Genomic DNA, 18,999 nt, shown 5'->3' with positions numbered 1-18,999 from the left:
GGGTTGTACTACATGCCTTTTATTCTGTTCATTAGAAACTGCATTAACGTCGCTAATATTGTCCAAAGTATCCAGGTTACTTCTTGTTTTGACTTTATGAGCGTATGAGTATTCATTTTTGGATCTATTGCTGTTATTTATAGGGACGTTCTCCCTGGGCCAAGAGAAGATATTCCCTCTGCCAAAATCATTGATGTCACGAACAAGTTTTCGTTTTTTAGTTGCTTCCATTCTGGCATCCAAAGTTTGTAGTCTCCCTACCATGTCATGAAAATGGTTAGACATATTTGAAAAGATAGGCATAGCCAATATATCATTTTCAAGGGTACAAATATCTTTCTTCAGGTCTTCCTCTATAGATAAAAAATACTCATTCATGAGCAACATATAGTCCAAGCCTAATTGGATATTCAGCTGTTGCCACTTTTTTAGCAGCTCTGGATATGCGTTCCCATATGAGGGCATTTTAAGAATACGTAGCCCTCTGGGAACAATCCCTCTGTCCATGTATGCTAAAAAACTAAAACGTTGCCATTGCAAACGTTTAAAAGTGTTAGCCTTTCTTTCTAATGTTTGTAACACTTTGTTAAATTCAGAGACAGCATCTGTGTCAGGTACAGCAGGATCCACAATTACAGGATTCATTTCCTCAGCAAAAGTTAATAAAGGATTTGTCTCAACATTTATTAGAGACTTAACAGTCCTGTGACACCCCGCCTATATGGAATACCTAAGATCCATAAGTCAATCATGGATCCACCTATGAGACCCATCGTCTCAGGAGCAGGTTGGGTGACCGAACCCCTGACAGTTTATTTACATGGTCAGTTACAACCTTTTTTGAATAATTGTGATTCAGTTCTACGTGACACATTTGATTTTTTACAGAAGTTATGAGTAAGCTATGACACTGAGAAGGAACAAATGATGAATAATGAGTATTATTTGGTAACTCTGGACATTGTCTCCCTTTTCACGGTCATACCGAATGATGATGGGATTGACCTTTTGAGAGATTTTTTGACTTCATGTCCAAACCCTGATTATGGTAAAATAGAAACGTGGTGTAGCCTTCTAGATGTGGTTTTAAAGAATAATGTTTTCCTCTTTAATGAACTTACGTACCTTCAGCTCACTGCTGTGGCTATGGGTACTTCCTTTCTAAAGTTTAAAATGAGCTGTTCCAAGACTGAAATTGTGTTTTTGGATGTAGAAGTTATATTTAAGGATGGACATATGAATACTAAGTCACATAGAAAGGATGTGTGTGCTGGTAGATACACCCACTTTCATAGCATGCATGCACCACACATCTTTAAAGGTATTGTGAGATCCCAGTTAGGAAGGTTGAGTAGGCTTAACACTGATGACTGCTGTTTTGAGTTACAATTAAAGGATATGTTAGCGGATTTTTCTGCTAGTGGATATGATAATGTCCTACTCTCTGTGGAGAAAGATAAGGTGATGCAGGTGAGGAAGACTAAGTTTGCTCCTACCTTCCTATCTGACCCACTGGAGTCAGATGCCTTACCTATGAATAGTACGAATGTGCGTATGGACATGACTAGATATGTAACTGCATATAGTCTTACAACACCATCCATAAAGCAAATAATATTTAAGAACTGGTTGATACTAATGGCTTCAAATGAACTAAAGGCCTTATTGGGTGATAGACCTTTATTTGCCTATAGGAACATGAGAACTTTAAAAATTCATTATGTTATAAGGATTTTTCTACCAACATTGTGAAAACGCTTTCCTCTAAGTATGGTACATGTAAATGCCACAATTGTTCATGCTGTGGAAATATTTTTGACACAGGGTGTGACCTTTTTGTTCATCCAGTAACAGGGAAAACTTTTAAATTTTATGTTTCAGCTACTTGTCACACAACACATATAGTGTATTTGGCTACCTGTGTGTTATGCAAATCTTTTTATGTAGGCAAAACCACTCGTAGGTTGAAAGAGAGGATTACAGAGCATAAGTCTGAAATTAGAAGATGTGTCGAAACAAATGCTTTATATAAGCATATGTTAGATTGTGGACAAGATCATGTTTTAAAATTTAGGGTTATTGACATTGTTTTCCCTCCCAAGAGGTGGTGATATAAATAACTTCTTAGAAATTAAAGAATATGAGTGGATTTTAAGGTTTGCTGGTGACCGTTCTCCTGGCTTGAACAGTATGCTGAGCCTTAAACCAATTTTGGTTAAGCTCAGTAGATTGAATTTATAATTATGTATATTGTTTCTACAATATGAATTTTATAATATGAATTTTATGTGTAACTTTGATTATTAATCATATTAGCAAGCTGAAATTTAAATTATTTAAATTTTTGTTATGTACTATAGAATCATTGCTATCTGTGTTGTTTTAACTTTGCCTTATTGAGTGATACTTATGGTCATGTGATTTTTGGGCTGCTAACCACATGACTACTTTGGGCCTGTATATAAGATGAAAGAAATTTTATAAGTTTGTAGTATTGAAGAAGGATTATGTCCGAAAGCTCTGCTGTGTTTTGTCATTAAAGTGGTTTTTCCTTTTGGATTGTCTGAAAAGTTGGAGTCTCTCAGCTGGCTTAGGTGCTTAGCAAGATGCATGCTGAAAGGTGCTTTATAATTTGATGATGGTCCTAAAAATGAGTGAATAAAATGGAACTATAGCTCCTTTGAACCTTGAATAGATACTAAGAAGGGTAAGTAGTGCAAGGTAGAAGGATCTTCCAACTACCACAGAGACTGTGGCGGTCAAAGAAGTGTCTATTATCTCATGACATACGCTACATGTTATATACAGTAAAGCACTTGTGTGTAGTGTGTAGTCAGAAGTATTTTAAATCTGGGGAGAGTCTCTTCAGTAACTGTTGTATGTGTTAAAGATATTAAAGTAAACTAGTACTTTTTTAGTTGTAAGAAAAATAGGCTTTACAGTATAACAAGAGAAGAAAGGCTAGTTTAAAGCAAGTTTAATGTTAATGCTGTGATCTTTGGCTGGTGAGGTGTAAAAGTACACTGATTGTATTATATGTAGACTTAACATATTTTGTCTTATTTTTACAGGGGTGAATGTCTAGATTAATGCCCTTGGTTTAAGCTATAAACATGTCTTTTGTAAGCAGATAGACTTGAAAAATAAGACTAAATAGTGAAATCCAAGAAAAATGTCTAGCTTCTTATATTTACAAATATACTAGCTTTTTTCCTCATTCGGAAATGGTCAGTGGGAGTCAAGAAGTTTGATGCTAAGGCAGCTGTACATTCTCTTCTGAGTGAAATTTACAAAGTTTCATTGATGACTGCTTTTACATGGAGACAAGATGTCTGCAGCCTGCAGAAGTTTGGTACAGACACTGGAAAGAGAGAGAGTGTGCAGAGGTTTGGTGAAATGTTCAGCATTCCAGAATATTAATTATATTATTCAGGAGGAAAGGAATAATTCTGAGTATAATGAGTGCAGAAGCTACGAACATTATAATTCAGTCTATTTCAGTTTATCAGCACTGTTATTGCAGACAGATTTGATTTAGACATTGGTACATAAAACATTCTTAACTGAACTACAGTATGTGCAGACTTTTATTCCAAAAGGTACAAGAAAATGCGGTGCATAAAGGAGAGACTGGCACCTGTTCAGCGGAGTTCTGGGTAAATCACGGACATTCATTCCATTTTATTTTTCAGTCATTTGCAGTACATTCCATTATTCTACAATCCTTTCAATTCTTACATGCATGACTTTAGAAAGATCACTGTAAAGCAACTATTTTTTGATAACTCTAGAGCATAAAAACTTTTAGCACAGTGATTTAGGCAACAGAAATTAGAAAGGATTGTTGCCAAACTTAGGAAGTCTATAAAAAAATAACCAGAGGTCCTGTAGCTTTTGTTAGAGATATTTTGGATGTTATGAACATTTGTATAAAGCAGACTAAGGTGGAAATCAAGAAAGAGCAAAAAGAGAAATATTTATGGAAGACTTAATTATGCCAAGGTTAGAGGTAGGTGAGGCTCAACAGTTAACAGTTAAGATAGAAGATTAGACAAAAACTGTGATATATAATCAATCTTAAGGAAAGCCTCCAGGATCAGATGGTATTCCTGTGAAAGTCTGGAAGTTAGGAAGGAAGAAAGTGATAAAGATCTGGAAGATTTTTAACCATGCTTTAAAAGAAAAGTGAATCACCAACATCTTGGAGGAAAGCTGTGTTGCCTGTATGACCTAAAGACAGTAAAGATCCATCAGATCAAGCTTTATATAAACCTATTTCAGTTTTAAACCATAACTATAAAGTGTTTTAGGTCTATACTAGCTAAAATAATGGCAAATGTGTTACCAAAATTGATAAACATGGTTAGTCTGATTTTGTAGAAGGAAAGCAAATATTTCACAACATTAAAAGAACAATAATGATCCAGAGGGAAGCAAAATGTAAGAAAATACTGCTGCTGTTGGTAGGTCTTGATACAGAGAAGTCATTCAGTAGAGTAAACTGGGATTGTATGAGTAGGGCAATGGAAAGAAACATTTGCATTATCTGATACTGTAGTAAGGTTAATTAAGATATATGAAGGATCAGAGGCATAACTTGAAGTGGGAGGGTGCATCTTTGATGAGTTGTGTTTGAACAGATGAACCATGCAGGGGTATCTTCTTTCCCTGTGTTCTTTAGAGCCACTGACATAGAAAATAAGGGACTCAGAAATGCAAGGATATAATTTGTGTGATAATCAACAAAAGCTGGCTTTATTTGCTGCTGATATTATTTTGTACATGAGAAATCCAGAAAAAGACATCAGTGTTGTGAAACATTCTCAGACAGTTTCAAGTCTTTTCAGGATATAAAATTAATGAAGGTAAAACAAATGATATAGCAGTAAATTATGTAGCCATGCATGAATTGGTTCAGCAATACCCATATTTATGGGAACATGATAAGATAAAGTATTTAGGAGTATGGATAAAAATACTTCTATTATGGTAGCTAAGGATATATGGGAATAGACTAAACAAAAGATAATACAAAAACAGAGAAACCAGAAGCTTTAGTTTATGGATATGGATAGTACGATACAAGCAGTGAAAATGTTTTTAGTCCATTCAGTTTTATATATGGGGTCAAGCATAATTTTATTAACTAGATAAGAAGTTGTAGATAATAATAGTGTTGAAGGAATTTATCTGGGAGTGGAAGAGGGCAAGGGTTAAGTGGTATATATTAATTCTTTCAGTAGAACAAGGTAGTTTAGTACTGCCTTATTTGACGGGATATTTTGGAGCTGCACAATTAAGGCTGATATACATAACACAAGCAGAAGGTTATAATTCAAAATGGAAAGAGATGATGATGAACCAGGGGGAGAGTTCAAGAAGTAGAGAGAGAGAGTGGAACTTTGAATGCATAACCTTAAGGAAAATAATAACCATACAGAATATTATATTTATAAAGTGGCAGAAAGTACTCTAAGAACTAAACTAATACAAGAGTGGAGAAATGAGATTTTGCCAATAGGGGTGACGTCAAGTAGGGATATATAAAATAGGCAAGAGAAGGCTGGAATTTCCACTGAAGAAAACTGGAAAAAGAAATAAGGTGTTGGGAGCAAACAGCTAGAGAGGGAGGGGTAATAGCGTGGAACGAGGTCATTGAAATAAATAAATTAAAATTATGTGAATAATACATGCAGAATAATGTTCAGGAGGACGCTTGATGTTTAAGGGAAGGCAAGAATTCAGCAATTTATGTAATGCCGGACTGATGATAGTTACAAGTAAAGAAAAAAGAAAAATGTGTTGTATAATGTATTTAAATGGAAAAATGTTAATATGGTTTGTTCTCTTGTGTGTTATTGTATGTTTGCCTATGCCTGTGTTAATTTAATATTGCATGAGAGTCTGTTATCGACATATGTACCCATAACCCTAAAATGGAATGCTATTTAGATGGTAAACAGTATTGATACTAGGTTTAGCAAAGGAAACTATACTGCCACTTTTTGCTGTTGAGGGTAAGCCCATGATTAATAAATCCTACTTCTCTATGGTCTAGCCATTGCTGGAGAATTTAAGTATCACAGCAGGGTTTAATAACTACCCCCAGTCTGCAGTCAACAAACCTGATTAGTCAAAGTCCTTGATATTGTCTTTTATGTAACAGAAATATATACAAATATATACCAAAGAGAAGTTATAGAGCCCTGTGGGACAGCGCTGGTAACGTTTTTTTTTTCTGTCTACAATTAGTACAATTAGGTAGTAGTTCTCACACACATCCAAGTTTTGGGTTAATGTTGAGTTGGGAGAGTTTGTCAATAATCTCAGCATGAGGGATAGTGTTAAAGGCCTAGGCAAGGGCCATGTAAGCAGTGTGCACTGTATGCTCCTTATCTACAGCCTCAGTAACTCTTTAAAAGAACTCATCCAGTTTGAGCATAAATGACGTTCCTTTTACAAAGCTGAACTGGTGTGTATCCAGGGATATACTGTCACCTATATCATTGTTTATTAGTTCAGCTACAATCCATTCAATAGCCTTGTAAATAATACCAGTCAGACTGATAGGCCTATTTCCAGGGTCAGTAGAGAGATCACCTTTATGCAAGTGGCCACAACTGTCATTCTCCATATCTTGGTGACATAAAAATTGGAGAAACTCTGGTTGAAGAGTTTATATAAGGGTTTTACTCCAAGAGGGAGTAGTTGGCAGCATCCTCAGTTACAAGGTTTGTTGGGGAGCTTTTATACCATTTGTGATTATCAATAAGATCAGTAAAAGTAAATTGTTTTTGAGTAATCCTTGGATGTAGATAGATTATTGAAGCAGGTTTTTATAGAGAAAATTACAGCAAGTTGAGAAAGAAATGGGGTGATGCAATTGGAAGAAATGTTTTTGAGGACAGGATCAAGAAGATTTCACCTCTGATGCGTAGGACAGTTTGGTCAAGTTCATTGACATATACAAATTCCAAAAATCTCTGAGCATATTTATTGTTGCTGTTAAATGTTTGCCAGTTTTTGTGGATACTGGACACCACCCACACCAGCCATAAGAAAGGTATTAAGTTTTCCATCTGGTAAAGTATTCTGCATGCTCTGAATGGGTCACAGATGGGGGAATCTGTAATTGGCTATAGTGTGACTAGAATCTCCAGATTAGTATCTTGTGAAATTTGGTGAGAGACAATAAGCTTACAAATAAATATCAATAATCCACCACAGTTTCCTGCGGATCTGAATGCATGAGAGGCATTGTACCATGGAATGTGGAGAGTGCCATGACTACAGTAGCACTAATTTTTTTTAAATTACACAAATGTTGATGTCTTTGAGGTTAAGCAAGGTTGTAAGTTCAGAGATTTTGTTGTTTAGGCTTTTGGTATTCAACAGTGCTTGATATTATCTGGGTTGGAGTTTGCTATGTTGAAATGTTCATCAGGTGAACTCTGTTTAAAAGGCACTGTAGGGGTATCAGAAGTTGTAGCCAGTACATCAATAACAAGGGGTTAAATATGGAGACCATTCCTGGCAAAGCAGGTGGGTTTATTGACTATTTCATCCTATGTAGACACACACTGGATCCCCCTAGAATGACACAAATTCACAAACCAGTTACTGAAGCTAGTTATTTTACCTTGAATTTAGGCATCACTCTTGGTGATGGTGAAAAGCTACTTAATTTCAAGACCTTGTTCTCTTTGACAGCATGAGTCGAGAGCTCAGAAATGTCTTGCAATGTCTTCCCCATGGTAGAATGCATAAGATATACACCCACACATGAACAACTACAAGGTCATAATTGTATAGGTTCCTATTGACACCCCAGCTCTTGTACCAGAGAGGCAGTTTATCCTTTGCCAACTTGATAAACATTGTGTCTGCATGTCTTACAATGGTGTAATCAATTACTAAGACAATTTAAATTAATGCATTTTTCAGAGGTAAAACCAGTATGTGTTAGAAGATGTGGATTGTCAGTAAATAAGAGGCAATTGATACACTGCCTAAGAAAGGTGAGTGCTAGTAGTCTGACTAAGGATAAGGCTAAAGCAGGCTGGGTCTCTAATGTGACAGGTAGTGTTTTTTATTGTGGGTGAACTATTAATTGCACAGGCCATCAAACAGAATCAACAAACAGTATGCATTAAACTACTCTGTGGCATAGAGGGATAAATCCCTGACTACATCACTGGTGATCTGAGTTTGAATAGTGACTCTGGCACCTGCAGAAGCTGGCAGGGAAGGATTGCAGTGAGTGGCTGCTAGTTGCTTGTCCATCCTGGATGGGGAAGGTGGCTCTGGCTAGCACATGGGTGACATCTTGCAGGAACACTAGGTCTCTACCATGTGGAGCCTGGATCAGTCAAACCCACACCTATATCTGCATTTGTACTGTCAACTAAGGGGAACCCTAGAAGGGCAACTAAAGTGGAGCTCAAAAGAGCTGCCACAAGGGAGACAGCTGTGGCACTGAGGGAGAAAACAGGCTGCCCAGAAGAACCAGCAAGGCTGGCCTACTCACTAACACATGACTCTCACCAAGAATGGCTGAGTTCATGGCAAGTTCACAGGCAATAGTGAATGTGGCCCTAGGGCTCCCACCTACCTAAGAGTCCTTGGCTTTCATGACCGTTGAACATAGGACCATTTCTTTGCAGGTAGAGGAGCCACTGGGCTTAGTCCTGTGGGTGTATGAAAAAAAACAGAGATTGTATATCTAAAATCAGTGCAAAAAAGGAGAAAGTTTAAGCCACACAGTATATAACCAGATTAGTTACAATAGGAGGAGGAATCAGTTTTGAATAAGAGTTTGTAATTAAAGCAGATACTCCTTTCTTTCTGATTTTTTTTTCTAAGAGACTATAATAAGTTCTTTTCATTTCTGGACTCCCCATGAACCACAACAAGGAAGCTTTCAAATACATGATTAGTGTGCTACCTCCTTTTTTCTTTTGTGGATTATGAAAACATCATGTTTGTAACCCTCCACATTGGTAACACAATAACAAATATTTCAGAACATTGGCCAGATTTGCTGTAAAAAAAAAAAACACTTATACACACATGATCCCTTGGAAAGAATGAAGTCAGTGACCTTTAATACAACCTATTAAAAAACATTCTTCCAAGAATTAGTGCATTGGCCATAATTCCTTCATAAGATCAGTACCTGGTACAAGAAACAAGAATAAATTCTCTAATTAATAAATTAAATAATCTTTCAAAGGGACATGCCATAGAAATTAAACACAAATATTAAACAGGACAAAAAACTTACAGAACTTCAACACAAAGATAACGTACAGCTATGATAAATTCATAAATCGTAATTTTGTTCATAAGACAGGAATTAAAGTGCTTTGACTTCAAGGATGGCTGCACATTGAGTAAAAGCTTAATTCTAGCTCTCCCAGTCTGAAAACATAAATTCAGCAGAAAAGGCCAGTAGACTTTTGTTTATGGGTAAATTTCAGTAAAGGCTGGAAAAATGGAAGAAGCTTTCAAACAAATATTCAGATGAGGTAATGAAGCTACAAAACTCAGAGGTTAAAATGATGAAAAGGCTGGCTGAATATGAGACTGCTCAAGAAGAGGTTTCAAAAAATAATAGAATTAGAGGACAGGGAAAGCCTGAGATTTTCAGCTATACCAGAGAAGCTAGAAGAAACAGACTGCATTAATTTTATGAAAGCGGAAATAAGCAACTGGACTGGTATTCCACACCAGAAGTTGTTAGTTGAAAGGGAACATTGTCTGCATGCTCCAAACTTGGCTGTGAGAAAGCAACATAGACCTTTAATAGTAAAGATGCAATCCAGCCAACAGCAGGAGCTGATTTTGACAAAACTGTGGCAGAAGGACAAAGTACTAAAAGTGTGAGACAGCAGAGTGTTTGTGGAGAATAATTGCTCATTGTACACCAGGCAGAATAGAAACAAATTTATTCCACTATTCAGGGAATGTCAAGACAGAGTTGTGAGATTCAAGCTGCTGTACCCAGCTGTCTTCAAAGTATTCTTCCATGGAGGGACAAAATCATTTTTTGATGAAATACATGCTAAGGAGGAAATGCAAAAGTTTGCCCAACAAAAAGTGAGCTATGAAACGGAAAGAGATTCTGCTTCTTGTTCTTCTGGTAATAAAGACGACAGAGAGACTGTAACTGTGAAACCTTTTCCAGTGTTTCAATAGAAAATGTTGGAGTGAAGGAAGGGAGGATGACAGTTGACTAGAAGAATTGAGAAAAAAAATACTGTAAGCCTGTTTCCTACCTTTCCTGTAACTAGTGTTCCAGATACAGATTTGCTGTATCCAGGACTGTATCTAAGCTTCTTTGCCCCCCAAGCCTTTCTGTGTTGGAGGGAAGCCTTCTAGCTTATCAGTGGGAGTGGTAAGCACTAGGTAACCTGTCTACCACATAAGTGGTTCTGGCCCAGAAATTGTAGTTATTGGCCGTTTGGGCAATCTCTTCCATCTCTTTCAACTTTCTAATTTGAAAGCCTGCATTTGCACTTGTTTCTGTCCTGTAACTCGTCTAGTGTAGATACAGATTTTTAGTTTTAGCACTTAAATTTGCTTATTCATGCTCAGCACTTGTTCAGAACTTGTAAGCACTAAATAAGCTTCTAATTACTATAGCACTCAACCTTCCTCTTTATCTAGAGGAAAACCATTTTTGTACTTACTTTTCTCACTTGCTTAGAGAAAAATAGCTCTTGTACTCACTTTCCTCACTTATCTAGAGGAAAATATTTTTTTATTCAGGCATGTCCAAGGGTCAGCTCCCAGTGTTCTCTCCTGTCTGTCTGATGAATCTGGGCATCTTGAGGCAATGTAGAAATTTCCTCATGTACACAGACAACCCTCTCGTTCTACCACCCAACACGACAACATGTGAGAGATGCGCTTATCTAGCCAAACTGGAGATAATGCTCTCCAATCAAGAGGAGAAGGTAAACATTTGCACCACACCACACTCATTACATAGTCTCACTAAATCTGTACCACCAAAATCCACACATAGTAACACAAAACCTTTTGCAGAGGCTCTCAATAATAATCTGACTAAGCAACAGAGACCTCCAAAGCAGAAACGCAAGCAACTTCCATCTCCCAACACAACCCAAATGACACATAGCCCACAGACTCAGTGTGCCACTCAACCACAACCAATAAGGCAAAACAATGTACCCAACACACTAGTCATAGGTGACTCTATAGTCAGGCACACTGATGTCCCACTCACCAGGCTAAACAAGGACAAGGTTACTGTCAGTTGCCTGTCGGGTGCCAGGATCTGCCACATAACCCACGCACTCAGGTCACTCCATAACAATTACAAATATGACTTTCATTGTCCATGTTGGTGTGAATGACCTGAGATGCATCTCCCTGGACTACATGAAAAGAGACATGGAAGAGCTCTCCCATCTTGTAGCCCAGGCAGGTATGACCCTAGCCCTGAGTAGCATTCTGCGATCATCCAGAATGATACCGCAGTACAAGGACAAAATGATTGACTTCAACAATTGGCTAAGCTTCTTGTGTCATTCTAAGGGGATCCAGTATCTGTCTGCTTGGGATGACATGGTCGACAGACCACGATGCTTTGACAAAGATGGCCTGCACCTGTCGCCCCTGGGATTCTGTATACTGGCTAATGCTCTTACCGCCTCTATAGTGCCTTTTTAGGCAAGGTTCAAATGACAAATTCACCACCGTAACAGGAATAGGCAAGCAAAAACTGGGGGTAATGCTACTCAATGCTAGAAGTCTAAATCTCAAAATACACTCACTCGAGCCACTCCTTAAAATGGAGAACATAGATATCTGTGCAGTGACTGAGACCTGGTTCAAGGCTCCAGAGAGCACCCCTGCACTACCAGGCTGTAACTCATTACACACGTTTCGGCCATGTAACCTGGACCGAAACACCAAAGGTGGACGTGTGTCCCTATTCATTAAGGATATCCACACTTCCAGGCTAGTTGCTCAGCATAATGCATCCGAGGTTATCCAAGTGCAACTAACTCTGGACAAAACTGCAATCCAAATTCTAGCTTGCTACAGATCCCTCACCATGCCCCAGGATTCCCACTCCTCTTTTCTTGATGTACTGGAAAATATTAGGGTTCAACCAAACACCCTAATAATGGGCATCTTCATCTACCCCACCATTAACTGGGAAAACTACTCATGTACCAACTCCTTAGCTCAATGCTTTCTGGAATTCATAAACTCTAATGCACTGGATCAATTTATCCACACCCCCACCAGGGGCAACAGTATCCTCCTAGACCTAGTCATTACCAACATGAGTGACCGGTGCTTCACACCTGAAGTCAACTCCTCATTGGTCCGATCTGACCATAAGCTAATCACCCTTGATATCTACATCCCTCCCCCACCCCCCATTAAGGAAACCATGGTAAAAAATTGCTCCAAAGCCAACTTCATGCTTCTTAAGACAGAAGTGGTGAACTTCATGACACCCATGCAGATGGACAATGCAGTTACAACTGCTGAATCCTGCACAAATGCACTCTGTAAGCACTTACATGAGTGCATGGATCGTGCTATCCCAAACAGAACCAAGACACTATCCTCCAAAAAAAAACGAAGCCAATCTGGTGGTCCCCTGACATAAACAAACTGTACAACAGAAGGAAGAAACTGTTGCAAAAGAGAGTAAAAACCCATGAGTGGAGGAGCTCCCTGGTCAGCCTCAGTAAGAAGCTGAAATCCCTTATAAGATCCTCCAAAGCTAGCTACGAAAACAAAATCACCACTAATTCTAAGGACAACCACAAAACATTCTATAGCTATGTCAAGAATCTCAATGGTAACACTCAGATCTGCTCTGAGTTACAGCACAACGGCACAAAAATTACATAACCAACTGATATTGCCAACATCCTGGCAGATAGGTTCAGTGCTAACTTTACCCCACCCCCACCCCCACCCCCTAAAGGGCCCATATCTATACAGGAAGAATGCAGAATCCCTGTAATCACAACTATGTAGGTAAAAGCTGCACTCTCTAATGCCAAAAACACAGCATCCATGGGACCAGACAACATCACAGGCTGCGTTTTACATGAACTTCAGAATGAACTGGCTCCCCACTTAAGCACCATGTTCAATAATAGCCTTGCATTAGGCTTTGTGTCCACTGAATGGTGCACAGCAACAGTTATCCCACTCCACAAAGGGGGAGCCACCACTGATCCCGGGAACTATCGACCTATTAGCCTGACGAGCCTGGTCTGCAAGGCCATGGAATGTATCATCACGGACCTCATAAAGACATTGGTAACCTCCAAACTATGGATCCCACCCAGTTTGGGTTTGTGAAAGGCAGATCATGCCTCCTGAACCTGATCGACTTCTTTGAGGCAGTCACCAAAGCTGTAGATGAGGGTAAGGTGGTTCACACAGCCTGTCTTGACCTCACCAAGGCTTTCGACACCATCCCCCATTCTGGAATTATAGCTAAACTCACTAAACTAGGTATAAATCCCTAAGTCACAAGATGGGTTGCCAACTGGCTCACTGACAGAACCCACACTGTAAAAGTTGCAAACTCCAAATCTGACCTCAAACCAGTGACAAGTGGAGTACCGCAGGGTTCAGTCCTGGGACCTCTCTTGTTAGCCTGTACTTCAGAGAAGTAGATACCAAACACAGAAGGCCTCTGGCTAATAAAGTTCACAGATGACTGCAAACTAGGAGCCATAATCAAGTCCCCAAATGATGTGGACATCCTACAGAAGGGCCTCGCTGAGACAGATGCCTGGTGTCAGAGCCATGGCCTCAAGCTCAGTGCCAAAAAGTGCAGTGTCATCCCCTTTGGTAAAAACTCTGTACACATGAACTACTGCATAGGCAGCAATCTGCTTAACACCGAATGAGTGATAAGAGACCTTGGGACCCAGGTGGACTGTAGCCTCTCATTTGATAGTCACATCGCCACAGTAGACAGGAAGTCCTTCTACGTGGCACACCTCATCATAAAAGGGTTCTCATCCAGGAAAAAAAGAGGTCATTGTTCCTCTACTCGACACTCATTAGACCCATTATAAAGTACAACACCCCTTTTGGAATGTACCTCACAAGACATCTGCAGCAGCTGGAAAGGCCACAGAAGTACCTCACAAAGAGGATTACTGGCCTCAAACAAATGCCCTACACTGACCGCCTCAAAACCTCCAGCTTTACTCCATAGCATATCGCCTACTCTGACGTGATCTCTGCCTAACATATAAAGCTATGTCAAACCCAGAGCTGTTGGACATGCTACACCTAAAGAAATCCCAATCCTTCCAAGATACACACTCTAGGGACATAAACCTTGTCACCACAATAAACAGGACATGCTAGAGGGATAGATTCCTGTCCCAGAGACTTCCCATACTCTGGAACAGGCTACCCATCTATGTCAAGCAAAGTTCTTCATTAGCACTCTTCAAGAAAAATCTTGAGTGGATGGGAAATAGGAAATACACCCTGGGGATCACTTCTTTGTCTCTGCTCGACAGTGGCACAGGAAAATAACTTTCTTGTGTGGCATAAGCCAGGAAACCTTGGCTAGGCTTACGTAGGCCCTTGGGCCGATAGGTTCATAGGTAGGTACTGAGCTATGAGAGTACATTGGAAATGCAACAGAGACTGGATTTGGGAGATGGAGATGAACAGTAATAATACCAGTAATTTAATGGGGGATTACAGTGCAGACAGAACAAGAAAATATGGAAATGTTGGACTTTTTAATAATTTGTTGGACTTGTGGGGGACTCAAGCATATGCCCAGCTTCATGTCATTAATGTTCAAAAAATGCTTTGGGAGGAGAAGAGGAGGGAGAACGTTAACTATAAGTAAAGACATTTTTTTCTTACTAGCACTATTGTTGTGGTGTATGGTTTTCTTTGCATGCTATAAAGTAATGTTTTCTCAGTTATTTTTAAGTGTAATGGGGATTGTAAACGGGTGCTGCTGTTCTTTTTTTTTCTTTTCTTTCTCCCTTCTCTTTTTTTCTTGTTCAGTTTTAAGAAATGTAGGCATTGCAACAAAAAATATTTAAAAGAGCATGACAAAAGAAAAATTAATGTGCTTTTTCTCATTTTTGCATGGGGAAATGACTGGATTATGGACCTTTGATTTAGTAACAAGCTTTAAGGGTGAGCAAGTAAATGAAAAAGAATATTGAATATTATGAAGCTTTTTTTCTAGCAAATACATATATGCTCAGTAGCAATTCTGCAGCTGGTCTTCATGTTTCTATGGAAGCAGTCTGATAAAGAGAAACTGGCTACAGGCTGGTGTAGCGTGATTGGCTGATGAAAAAAAAAACAGAAGAGAAATTGGCTATGACATAATGTTCTCTGAAAGCATTCTGGGGTCTTCCCAGCTGGGAGAGCTATAAAGAAAAGACAAAACCAATTATCACTTCATAGAACCACAGGCTGCACCATTCATCTTAGCATGTTTACCCTTTCTTTTAGGTTAACTCAAGTCTGTGAGTGTGGCTGTCAGTTTGGGGCGTTTGTTCCTGTTATGAGGGTAAAACTTGAGTATCTGAAGATGTGCATAATTTTGTATGATAGTGTAGTTGGTGGGTTTTGGGAGGCATTGGGAGTATGTTTTTGAGGGTTTTCAATAAAACAATACATTTTGTACGATGTGACAAAGGCTCAAATGGATATGACAAGAAACAACTGTATAAAAGTTCAACCTGTCAAACAGTGTATGCATATAACACAAAAGCTGGAACTCTACATTGAACAAAAAAGTATTATACATAAAAGGTGGGAATATTAACTTTTTAATGCAGTGATGCTTTCTGTAATGTCTTCAGATGTCAGCAGTCTCACAGATACATACAAAAAAGAAAGAGTAGTGAACTATATTAAAAATTTAGAGTAAAAATAGCTATGTTACAGGAGACACATTTAGAAAGAAATGAACATGTGAATTTGGTAAAGAAAGGTTTTCAGGATGATTATTCAGAGGAACACCTGGGACAAAAGAAAAGAGGAGTACTTATGCAAGAGGAGCTTCAATAGTAATAGAAGAGGATAAAAAAGATAATAATGACATATTTGTAGTGCTAAGAGGCTACTGGCAAGGGAGGAGGATTACACTAGCATGTATTTATATTCCACTTAAAACTATTATAATGGAGGTTAAGAAAATTCTGGGATAAAAAAAATCAGTTTTCAGCAAGGAATATTAGTTATGGGTGGGGACTGGAAAGTGATTTGCAACAATGAAGATGTGTCTGGGGGGTCCAGAAGGGAAAGTATAACAAAGTAGGATAGATCTTTGAAGAAATTTATGAAAATAGTTTCAAGGAAGATGTGACTTCAGTAAAAGGAGTTCACAGTGAATTTACATGCAATTCCCCCAAGATATAAAAGTTGGGCTAGGCTAGACAATTTGCATTTCACAGCAACATGTGCATTTAATTAAAGGTATTGATATGCATGCAATAACTATTTCAGATCATGTGCCAATAATAACTAAAATAAAAACACAGGGTAATGAAATAAAATTGAGACACTGGCGCTTTCCCACCCATCTGTTGAAAATAGAGGAATTTAAGGAGTAGTGGAGATTATTCAGGAGCTATTACAAATGATAGAAATTTCTTCTGAAAATATAGCTAGGGAATGGATAAAATTAATATGCAGTTTAAAAATACTGTGGAAATAAAAGGGAGCTATGGTTAAGAAGTAATAAGAATTATTTAGCGGGACTGACAAATGTTGAAGGATTGCAGAACAGGGGGAATCTCACAGAACAAGAAGAGGATCAACTACAGAATGCTAAGCAGAAAATAAGGGATAACCTCAGTAATATGCACGAGTTTAGAAAGATTGCTGTTAAGCAACTCTTTGACATTAGCAGAGCACAAAACCTTTTAGCACAATGACTTTGTTTTCCTCTTCCTACTAGTCTGTGGCTTCATGTCAGTGGTGTGCAGGTCCCTAATATTACTGATGTAAACAGTTTTTCACTTGTACTCAGCATGTAAACTGCATTTACTTCACCTGGAAGAGCTTTGTATGCTGTTGCAACTTATTTGTGGGACTTTGGTTTTAAAAGCAAAGTGTCTTCCCTCAAGACTGCGTCTGCCTTTACTGATACTGCTCCAACTCCTGGAATTCCACCTGTGCTCTATTGTATAGCCAGTTTACACTAAAAGTATGTTCTAAGCTCATAGCACAATGTAGTCTTACTTTGTCTACTGTACAGGATACCTGCATACCACTGCGAACCCCCCCCATACTCACCTGTTTTAGAAACCTTGCCTCTGTCTCTCTCCGCCATCTATAAGTTAGTCACTACCCTAGTGTTAACTCTCTTAGTTAGCTATACTCTTTGTTTTTCTGTTTGTGGTTTCCTTTTAACTGTTGTATTTTACTGCAAATACCTGTGTTTACCTCGCTATTACATCTCTTCCTTCTCTGTCTACACCTCCCCACCTCTTCTACTTACCTGCTGACTCTCACAGTGTGCTCCTTACTGCTTCCCTCCTGGCATGCTGATTGCTTCTTGTGGTGACTCTTTCTGGCCCAGAATACCCCTTTACTCTCCTATCTATCTATCTCACTCTGCATATACTACATTTCCTTGCATCCCCCTCTACCTTCCTGTCTATCACTCTCTGCATATACTACATTTCCCTGCATCCCACTCTTTCTCTCTCTCACCCTTAATCCTCTAGGGCATTTTTAAACTTAGTGTTTCTGCGCCATTTTGTTTTCCTCTTCCTACTAGTCTGTGGTTTCATGTCAGTGGTGTGCAGGTCCCTAATATTACTGATGTAAACAGCATTGCACTTGTACGCAGCATGTAAACTGCATTTACCTCACCTGGAAGAGCTTTGTATGCTGTTGCAACTTATTTGTGGGAGTTTGGTAGGCACCTTTTCAAATATTTGCGAAGTGATGGCTTGGTTGAGTTATTGTCTCATGCCACACAAGTGAAAAGCTGTACATAAATTGATATAGGTTATTTTTTTATCTGCTTTTGGATATATTTCTATTTATGTAGCAATTGCTCTTTTGTACACTTTTACCATATATCTGTAGATTGCAGTTTGAATTTCTTTAGCAGTGTTAACTGGTGACGGTTTGTAGAATCTAGGTATTGCATTATTGGGCATTTAACTTGTACAGTGACTGCTTTATGGCATGACCTCTATGTCGAATACTTTTAGTAGCAGTCTTATGGATGTGAAGTATAGCTCACTTTGTTTAGTTCTAAGTTCTGTTGCCGTGAGACTGCCAGTTGTTTTTAACTCCTTAACCTGGCTTGTAGAATTCAAGAGTTAAAGTATAGAACTTTTGTGTAGCTATATTCTCATATCTCAGTTAGTTTGATAATTTCAACTACAAAATGGCACATGTTTATTACATGAATTAGAGCAGACATTTTTATTATCAGTTGTTTTACACTAAGACATCATGGTTAATAGTTTTACCATTGTTTATGTGAAAGCGTTATAGCAGAAGTAAATTACTGAACTTTTGTCTCACATTGTTACTGCTCTAATCTGTAAAGTTAATATCATATGTACTTTATTTTATTTATTTCTGTATTTTTCATATTTTATCTCAACTAACTCCTCTCTAGCTGTTATCAGTAGTTGCTTAGATAGTACCTCTATTGTTTTTCCCCCAGCTTTTATATACAACACACTCTCTACCCCCTCCTGTTTTCCGTAGGTTTTAAAAGCAAAGTGTCTTCCCTCAAGACTGTCTCTACCTTTACTGATATTGCTCCAACTCCTGGAATTACACCTGTGCTCTATTGTATAGCCAGTTTACACTAAAATTATGTTCTAAGCTCACACCACAAAGTAGTCTTACTTTATCTACTGTACAGGATACTTGCATGCCACTGAGAGCCCACCCCCCCATACTCACCTGTTTTATAAACCTTGCTTCTGGCTGTCTCTGCCATCTATAAGTTAGTCACTACCCTAGTGT

The sequence above is a fragment of the Protopterus annectens genome, chromosome 1.part2 (assembly GCF_019279795.1).
Source record: "Protopterus annectens isolate FY-2018-M chromosome 1.part2, PAN1.0, whole genome shotgun sequence".
Lineage (NCBI taxonomy): Eukaryota > Metazoa > Chordata > Ceratodontiformes > Protopteridae > Protopterus > Protopterus annectens.
Note: the sequence above shows the minus strand (reverse complement) of the source record.